Source organism: Vidua chalybeata, chromosome 1 (assembly GCF_026979565.1).
Source record: "Vidua chalybeata isolate OUT-0048 chromosome 1, bVidCha1 merged haplotype, whole genome shotgun sequence".
Classification (NCBI taxonomy): Eukaryota; Metazoa; Chordata; class Aves; order Passeriformes; family Viduidae; genus Vidua; species Vidua chalybeata.
Genome location: NC_071530.1, coordinates 129,491,622 through 129,501,134, shown reverse-complemented (window position 1 = coordinate 129,501,134; position 9,513 = coordinate 129,491,622).

The following is a 9,513-nucleotide window of genomic DNA, read 5'->3' as shown; positions in this document are numbered from 1 at the left end:
CTAAATGTTGTATTATTACAAACATGGCCTGAAACTGGATGATAAATTCTATAGCTAGTGTAAAGGTGTCCTAAAAGCCCCAAAACTATTTAGAATTATGCTAGAAAATGTACTCAACTCTGCTCCCCCACCAAAAAATCTCTTATCTGTACCAATGAAGGAGAATTTATCTACAGTTTTCATTCTTCCATATATTTTTGTCTGCTGTCCTTTCTGCCTAAAAGATCCCTACAAGACCACAGAGCTATTTCATTCTCTGTTAGTTTGCACAAAAGCAATTGACTTTTCTGCATATATTTGATGCCTGTTGTGATGTTGATTTGCTCTGGCCATTGTCTTTCTTGTTGACCAGTGCTCTCTCTTTGTTTCCTTCTGATTCCCATGCCTCTAGTTTAATAATGAGGTTGACAGTTGCCTGGGACAATGGTTATGTTTTTGATATATGTTTGTATAGTGCTTGGCACGATGCAGCTTGGTCTCTGACTATGTATGTCAACCAATAATGATGTTGTTTCCAATTGTTTCAGTCTTCAGCTTTGTAACTATTTCAGAAGTCCTCTTTTAAACAGTTAGAAGCGAATTATTATTTAAACAATATTTTCCACATCAGTTATGATTTCTTTAAATAATTTAAGTGCTTTTTCCAATACTCCTCACAAGCACTGTGTTATGATTTAAAGCCAAAGACCTAATGATACAGAGATCTGCTCCAGATGTCTGAATAAAACTGTGCAGTGCAACCACTGAACACCAAGTGCTGCTGCTCTGAAGGGATTGCCTTGCTAGTGAGAGGCAGCACAAGGAGTACAACAGGTGCCTTCTAATACCTGGCGTATGCACTCAGTGTCAGCAATAATTAATCTTCAGCATTATCTCCTTGGAGTATTTACCTGTCTCTGTAGTACTTAAGGGATGCCCTTTTTAAGCACAGGAAATGACACAAACAGCAGAGATGTCAGACCACTGTCACTGGAAAACATCCCTGGGTAGGGAAATCCACGATGCGCTGGCTCGTCACTGCGTGTGAGCTCTGTTGTTATTGTCAAGTTAATCTCTTTCTATTTCCTAAGAGGAAATCAGGATCTACTTCTGTACTAAGCCAGTCTCTAATCCTTGTTCCCAGCTAAACATAACAACAATCTATTTATATATTGGGCTATCCCCAATCAAACAAAAAAATAGTATAACCTAGTTCAGCTGTTGGGTAACACCAAATATTACCAGTAGTTATTTATATCGTTAAGATGTTTTAGACTTGCTGCATTAAATAAAAGCTTATACTGAGCTTTTTTATATTTGCTGTCACTTACAGCCACATTGGCTTGAATATGTAACAATGTGATGATGACCCCAAATTTTCTGGGCTGGCCTGGCTCAGCTGTGACCTCCTGCATGTTCCCTGGCTGGGGTGGCAGCTGAAGTACCTGGCTTGCCTGAGCCTTACAGGAGACAGTTCCTGGGGCAGCTGTGAGTGTTTCCATGAAGCTTTGAATTTGGCAGCTCCTTCCCTCCACTGCAGCTGGCAAGGTGACAGCAAGCAGGAGGGTCTGTTCAACCTGCTCAGGAATTTCTCCATATATGTTGGTGCTTGATAAATCACTTTTCCCTCAAATGCATATAGGAGAGTTTGTGTATTTAAACAGGTGGGTTTGGGGAACTTGCTGCTCCCCTTGCAGGAAAGTATACACTCCACAAGTGCATCATGGAAAGACAATAATTAAAGTAGTGACGCAGACTTTAAATAAATAAAAAGGTCACTACCAGGTGATTTGTACAACTCTAACATAATTAGTAGTTCGTTTTAGAGACAGTGCATTGCATTTGACTCTGCAAGGCACTATATCGTACCTTCTTGTGTCTGAGGTTGGGTTTATTCTTTTGCATTGCTACAGAATGCACAGAGCTGGTGTGGCTGTCAGTCTTCACGCATGACTATGGCTGTCACTGTCACTGTATTTTTTTTTTTTTTAATGATACGTGATTGCTACTTCCATTACTTCTAGACCAAACCAGGACCAGGATAAGGCAGCTCCCTTAGTATTGGGTGCTGAACTGGTGAAAGTGGAGAGGCAGGGACCAGTGATACATGCAGCTGCCACTGAGAAAACACTGGTATGGTCTGGAGGTGAAATGAGAGTGGTAAGGCCAACAGCAGAGTATTGCTGAGTGCATTGAAGATATGTAGCAACCCATTAAATAGCTCACTTCTCACATGCTATTTGTTAAGTATCTGCCCTTTCACTTCCACAACTTTTTATTGCACTTTTCTAAAATTCAGGAATTTTCTCCTCACTGAGCAAGATGTTTTCCAGTGTTCTTCAGATCCAAATCCAAAAACCAATGGCATGCAAGCCAGGCATGTCTTTCACAGAAAGTTGCACTCTGTGTCTAATACCTCCAAAATTTGACTGCATCCTGGGTGAGGGAGAAGTAACCTCATCTTCTCTCAACTCTCATCACTGATAAAATGCTGCTGATGAAGGCTGTCCTCATCTCCACATTCTCGTCCCTACTTTATCTCAGTTCCAGACTTTGAGCCTCAAGTTGTTCAAATGTGCAGGTTCCCTTTTCTGTTGAATTTGAACAAGCCCACACATGACTTTCTACATTTGCTCCGCAGCCCCTGATGTGAACAGAGCAGCTGATGGTCCCTTCAGGTGGATCTGTAAGGGTTTTGGAATCAGCCAGTGCAAGGGCACCCACAGGGAAACTTCTGGTTTATTGCAAAGCTGAAGAAATACCTCCCCTGCCTGTATGCTAGGTGAAAAGGGACTGTTGTGTTAGTGACGGCTGAGGAACACTTCGGAAAGCTGAAGTGGTGCAGCACTTAGGTCTCTCCTAGTTCCTTTGGGCCCAGAAGGCTTAGCTCCTTAGTATAGTGACACAGCTGTAGCAATAAGAGATTGAGACACTGGGAGTCTAAGAGCCTCCAAAGAGAGCACTTTCCTGGGATCCTGGCAATGTAAAAAGTGTGAATTACACTCTGCAAATGATATACTATCTGCAAATTCAATACTTCTTGAACCTACATGGTCTCAAGAAGTCTATTCTGTGAGTAGGACACGTCTCTTTGACGCTCTGTCTCTTGGCCTCTTCCTCTCATCAGTTTTTCTTTTCTTTTAATTCAGATAGAAGGTTAACAAGTGTCCTGGTTTAGGGCAAGTTTGGGAGGAAACCTCCAAAGGGGTCCCTCTAAAAAGCAAATTCAAGCAGCTCTTCTCCCCGACCTGTTTGGGAGATAAACCTCCTTTGAGAAAAGTGAAAAAAACCTGTTTATTTAATAAGCAAAGTATTTGCAAACATGAGAAAATGAATAATATTAAACAATGGAACCCTTCGTTGTTCTGAAGAGATGGCAAATTCAGAGAGAGTCCTTTTGTAGCTCAGAGTCCTTTTTGTGCGTGTGTCCTTGGCTTTCTTTTCATCTCTCTGGGGCTTGGGTCTGGTGTCCTGGCTCCAGTGCAGCTTGGGGGGACCCCCAGATGATAGTCCTGTTGCTCCTGGACCAAAAAATGGCTGAACAGTTCCAAAAAAACCTTCTGGCTTTAGCTAACGAGACAAGAACCAGAGAAAACAGCAAGGGAAAACTCCCCATCTGTCTGCAGAGTGGAGAACTCCGAGAGCACTGCTTATCTCTATGTTTTGCATACAGATGTGAAAAAAATTCCACTGCTTTTACTTCTCTCCCACCTTTGCTCTCAGATCTAGTTTTAAAGGTGCACAACTTATTTCTGGGCTAAACAGACAAATGGGGATACAATTCAGCATCATGAAGTCACGCCAGGGCAAAAAGTTAACAAGCTGCATGCAACACAATCAGAAAATAATCCAGTGGTGATGTTGAAGGCCTCTAATGAGGCAAGTAAAGATAGCAGAGAGAGTCCAGGGTAGTGAAGGCAGTAGAAACATTCTGTTCTCTGTGAGAAGTGTGAGCATCCAGCACAGGTGTTGTGCAGTACTGTTGAACCAGAAGTGTGCAGGTATATGGGGCACAGAGTCTTCATCCTCTGTGGAACTTACGGACTTGTACTGCTGTTTTACCTTTCCATAATTTGGAGATGTTTTTAAATCTCAGTTATGCTGGACTCTGACTAAATTTAAGGGTGGCTTCTGCTGTATACCAGTGGGAGAGAAGAAAGAGGTAGGAGCAGATATTTGAAGATGTTCAGGTACGCTGTCAGACAGAGTTTTTCCATATGATCCTCTAACGAAAGAACACTTTGTACCCTAAGGGTGCTTCTCATTTTGCCTTCATCTTTTCTTTAAGCTGTGAGTGAGGGAGAACATGGGAGGCAGTCCAGTGCCAAATCCTGCCTTAGCTGCTCTCCTCTCCTTGCTGAAGGAGCCCATTTCCTTCCACTGACTCACTGAGATGAAGTTGTTCTTCTGCATACCCCGCTAACGAGGCAAAGAGCTACTGGAAGCAGTGTTACACTGGCCAGCAGTGGTGATGTAATTGTCAGCAGCAGAGTCTTGGGTCAGAAGTCAACCAGGAGTGGGCTTGTAACTAGGAGATCAAAATATTTTCTCTGCCTTTTGTAAAGGGACGTGTCTGTATTGTTCTCCCTTGCTTCTCTCTTTGTTCACTCTGATATGTTTTATCATCTCAGTTCATGTTTGTGGGTCTTACTTTACAGCGTGACAGGATTGTTTAAAATCTGTCAGAGCAGGGCTGCAGAGGGCACAGTGTGGTGGGAGGGACAGTGGGGCTATGCAGCTGCCTTGCCTGCTCAGCTCCAAATGGGAGCTCATAGAACTGAGATTTGTAGAGCATCAACAATCAGATCTAGTTTACAAGTCATGCTAGAAATACATTCCTTGAGCTTGTGACTTTGAAGTAGCTGTTTTGCTTTTAGCTTCTCAAACTGCCAGCCTGACTGTTGATTAAACTTCCAGTAACACAGAGGATTAGTGAAAGACAGGGCTACTTCCGCGGCCTCAAAAAATCAAAACTTTTTCCTACCAGTTTCTCAAATTTTGTACTTCACGGGAACAATGCATGTCAGGTACCCAGTTCAGAGCAGCTCACCTGAGAAGTGGGCTTGACACACAAGTGACACATTTTTCTTTCTAGTCACTTAAATCTTTTATTCAGTAGCACACTCGGTGAGATGATGAGAAAAAGTCGTCTCTTATTCATGGGAAATTTTAGTGTAGAAAATGCTCAGAAAATATTAAAAGATGTGTTAATTGCTGTGAAGGAGGGAAAACATGGCAGAAACCTTGCAGAGCCCACTGCTGAGAAGATGGTGCTGTCCCACACAATATCACAGAGAGGCAGAAACCAGATTTGCACTGAAGCACAATGCAGTGAATTGATTGTAAGTTCTGCTAGTCATCAAGATGGTTGAGTTATTAATGATGCCTTTTCTTTCTATACCCTGTCCTTTGTTTACTGCCTGCTTTCAGAATGAATAAATTTGATTAAAACAATGTAGAGAAAGCAAAACACAAACTAGCAGTTGTGGTAGGAGGCCACTCTACATGCTTGAGCATCATCATACACATGTGCATGTGTGTGTCTTAGCTAGAGGGCTCAAGAAGATCCTGCTGCAGCTGTGCCTCCCTTTTCTGGCTGCTACAGAATCCAGGAGCCTTCAGTGCCAAGGAACTGGCTTCACAGCATAAGATTGCAGCTGACAGCGTTGTAACTGCTGCTGTTTTATTGAGTATGTTCCCTGAAAAACATGCTGGCTGTGATCTCCCTTTTTCAGGAGGCCTGCTGGATGGAGCAGGCCATGTCTGTAGTGATGCGCTGACAGCATGCACTGGCTTGCAGAAGCAGGGCAGAAAACTCCCCAAGCCATGTTGCCATGTGTCTGAGGCTGTGAAGAAACGCAGTTGGTGCTTGGTCACCGGGGATGGCAGCAGAAGTCATTCCTCCCCAGAAGTGTCTCAGCAGCTACTGGGAAAAGACCCGTTTCCATCCGTGGTGAACATGGCACGTGTATGGGTTTCTCCTGTTTTATAGCCAAGTTGCTTTGTGTATTTATGCACCTTCTGTACAAGAGGAGGAAAGTTCTAACCATGTGCAATGATTAAATCTTAAACTTGTCTTACTTATTGCCCACCTGAAAAGGACATCAGTAAAAATAATCATCGAAATTAGCCTCTAGGCCATTAGGGATTTCTTCATTTCACTTGACTGCCAGTACAGCTTTCAGGAAGTGCAGTTTAAAATCAGCATTAGTGCAGAGAGACTCATCTCCCCAACCCTCTGTTGTCAGTGGGGAGAGAGGCATCTCTATGATTCATGCAACCTGTGTTAGATGAATCACCCTGGAGCTACTTGGTTAACCCTGTCTGCTTCACTCTGGGAAACAAGGCAAGCAGTTTAAATAGCTGAAAGGAATCCTACCTGCAGGGGCCAGTGATCAGTTGACCTGCCATGAACACAGTACAACAGAGGTGAAGAATTAGATCTTCAAAATGAAAATAAACAACATATCTTCTCTTATATGTTCATTATCACATCTTACATTTTGGAAAGTGGAAAGTACATGATGAATGACATAAGGGTAAAGCCATGTAAATAAAAGAGATGCTGTTGTTCAATTAAATAGACATTATTTATGCCTGACTGTGTAGAGCATCTTGCTCAAAGGCATTTTGTATGGCTCCAATCCGCTTAAAGCCTGACACTGGAGAGTATGTGTTTTGCTGATAAACATGAGCCCAGGAGCCAGAAAATCCAAACAAGGCAGTGAATCACTGAGCAATCACATGAAGCATCACTTTACTAGGTGCTAGTGTGGCAAGCAGGCAGCTGAACGCTGAACCAGGGACATTGGGTGGATGATACTGTAAACGGGGAGAGATCAGAGCTCCCTCTAAGAAGACCATATTTAGCTGTGGTTTTGTTACTGCTGGTTGACTGCACAAGCAAGAGAGCTGGGGAAGGATATGACACCCAGACACCACACCCCAGCTGTGACCCAATGTTTTGGAGGAAGAGCTAGTTTAGCCACTGCCATGTGTTTTGTGTGACATGTGTTTTAGCATGTCATTTTCTCCTGGTGCAAATGTGAGTAAAAGACCTGGTGTGACCTGGACTGAACCAGCCCAAGCAAACTCAGCTCAGCCTCAATCATGTGCCACCACCTTTCCTCAAGGGGTGCACCAAGTGGGCACTGGGGTCCTAAAGACCTGCCCACCCTCCCAGGGCTCCTCCACCCTGCCCATGTCAGCCTTGACCCAGAAGTGGGACTCTTCCACTCAGACGAGTCCAAAGCATTTTCTGATGATGCAAACCAGAAGGTGTTTTGCAAGCCAAGGTGGGTTAGAGAGCTCAGTGGTGCTCTCTTGCCATCCCAGGCTGGCTTGTTGTGTAGAAAAATGCACTCAAGACCTGAAAGTCAAGATCTGGACACCATGTGGAATATTTTTAAACTAGATTTGCTTCTATTGGCAGGACTTCCTTTGTATTTCTGTGTATGCCTGAATATTGATAATCATTGTTGGCTGCACTCAGTGTAAGAGTCTTGGACACCACAGTGAAAAAGAAATTGTGTTTGGAGCAAAAGACCTTTTTCTGGATCTCCCTTCAACAGGTCTGAAGATCAGAACAAGATCATTGTTCTGCTGAAGTTTCTAACCTATGGTTTGCTGATGTAGCAGTTGCCTATTGTTAAATTACTATCTTCACTTAGTGGTATAAAATCAAGGTATAAAATTCTGTGAATCCCGTAGCTGCAAAGGACACAGTGGCTCCTGAGCCTGATGGCACTGAAGCCTGTGGCACACAGTGAGGATCCCAGCTACAAAATAATCTTCTGTGCTGGTGACATTCATCTAAAGGTTTTTTTAGCTCAGGATTTGAAGAACATTTATGGCTAGCTCATATCCTACTATTTTTAGTATATTACGATTTTTAAAAATTTTCATTGAAAAGCACATTTATTTATGTCATATATGACTTAATCCCATTCCCTGGACAATTATCGGCAGAATTCATTAACGTCATTGAGTGCAAGAGTGGGAAATAGGCAGTCCTTTTGCTAAGTAACTCTTACTGAAATAATCCAGTTTTGCCATTTACTCTTAATCATTGTTCCTTTTTGTTCCCTCAAAGCTGGCAGTTGTTTTAATTTCTTTTCAGTTAACTAGACTAAAAAGTAACTTGTATTTTATTATGAACTGAACTGCATTGCTTCCTCTGGCTGCTCACTTCTCATTTTCTGCTGAGTCTTCCACTCTGCTGGCTTAATGCATCAATGGGGAAAATATCTTTGGATACCAGTTATAGTCAACAAAGCTCTGCAGTGCACAGATATAGAACACACATTCCTTTTGGTACATCAGAATCCAGATTATCTGCAATTAATAGACCAATAAGAGGTTCTCCAATGGGTCAGCTGATTAAAGGCAATCCTATTTCCTGAGAGCTCTAATGCTGGCTTTTACAGCTAACTTGTGCAGATCAGTGCTTCTTTCCTACTCTTGTGCTCATCACCAAAGGGTCATATTCTGCTTTTAGTGCTCAGTTAAAGAAATGTAAAAATGCTGCTGTGATGTGGAAGGAAAGGAGTTGGTGGAACAAATTCAGTGTTCCCTGCAAGCAACTCTAGGAACAGCGCCGACCAAATCTACTCCACTGAAAAGAGCAATGGCTATTTTTTTAGATTTGATGCTGGCACTTTCAGTGCTTCTGACTGTGTCCCTTAAAATGAATCAATGTTTTATTATTTCTTAACTTCTCAGTGTCTCTCTCTGCCCTGTCCCCCTCTTAACACCCTCAGTAATTTACCTCAGGCACATAATCCTTCATTTCCCTACCTCATACATCCCAGTCTCAGAGTGTTTGATCCCTTGTACCTTTTCAGTCAGTATGAAACTTCACATTGAGTCATCTGATGTGAATTGGGATCAGCAAAGGCAAAGCAGTGGATATAAGTTGGTATAAGTAATCCAACAGTCCCATTGCTGTGGGCCCAATGCTGCTTCATCCCACATCTATTTTTGCCTTTTGTTCTACATTTGCTCACCCAGCTGCCTGTGGCTGCCTGTGCAGAAGGAATGAATGGTGACAATGGAGCAGCTTCCCTAGGGAGGGCATGCAGTGACTGTGGCCACTCCCAGTGTGTCCAGCACTATCCAGCCCAGCACCCAAATTAATTTCTGTCCATAGCTGCTGTTGTTGCTAGAGCTGAGAATAGCCAGGGGCCTGCCAGCACTGCAAGATGTGAGAAGCAGAGCAAAATCTGAAATGCCATAATGATTTGGAGGAGAGGCAGACCTCATTCACTGCCTGTGCAGGCAACTCACTGTTGGGAACAAAGTCTACAAAGCCAGGCTTTCTGAGGGGAATGATGCAGGTGAACTTCTCTGCTGGATGTATAGGGAGAAAATGCACTTTCAAACATGCTGCAATCAGCTTTCATTAAAATAAAGCTGAATTTTATTTTTCCTGCCTTTTTTTTTTTTTTTTCCTCCCTGGAATTCCCCTCCCACTCCAAGATGATTTATATCCTCTCTGTGGACAACACTTACGCCAGAAGATTTGAGGAACTACTT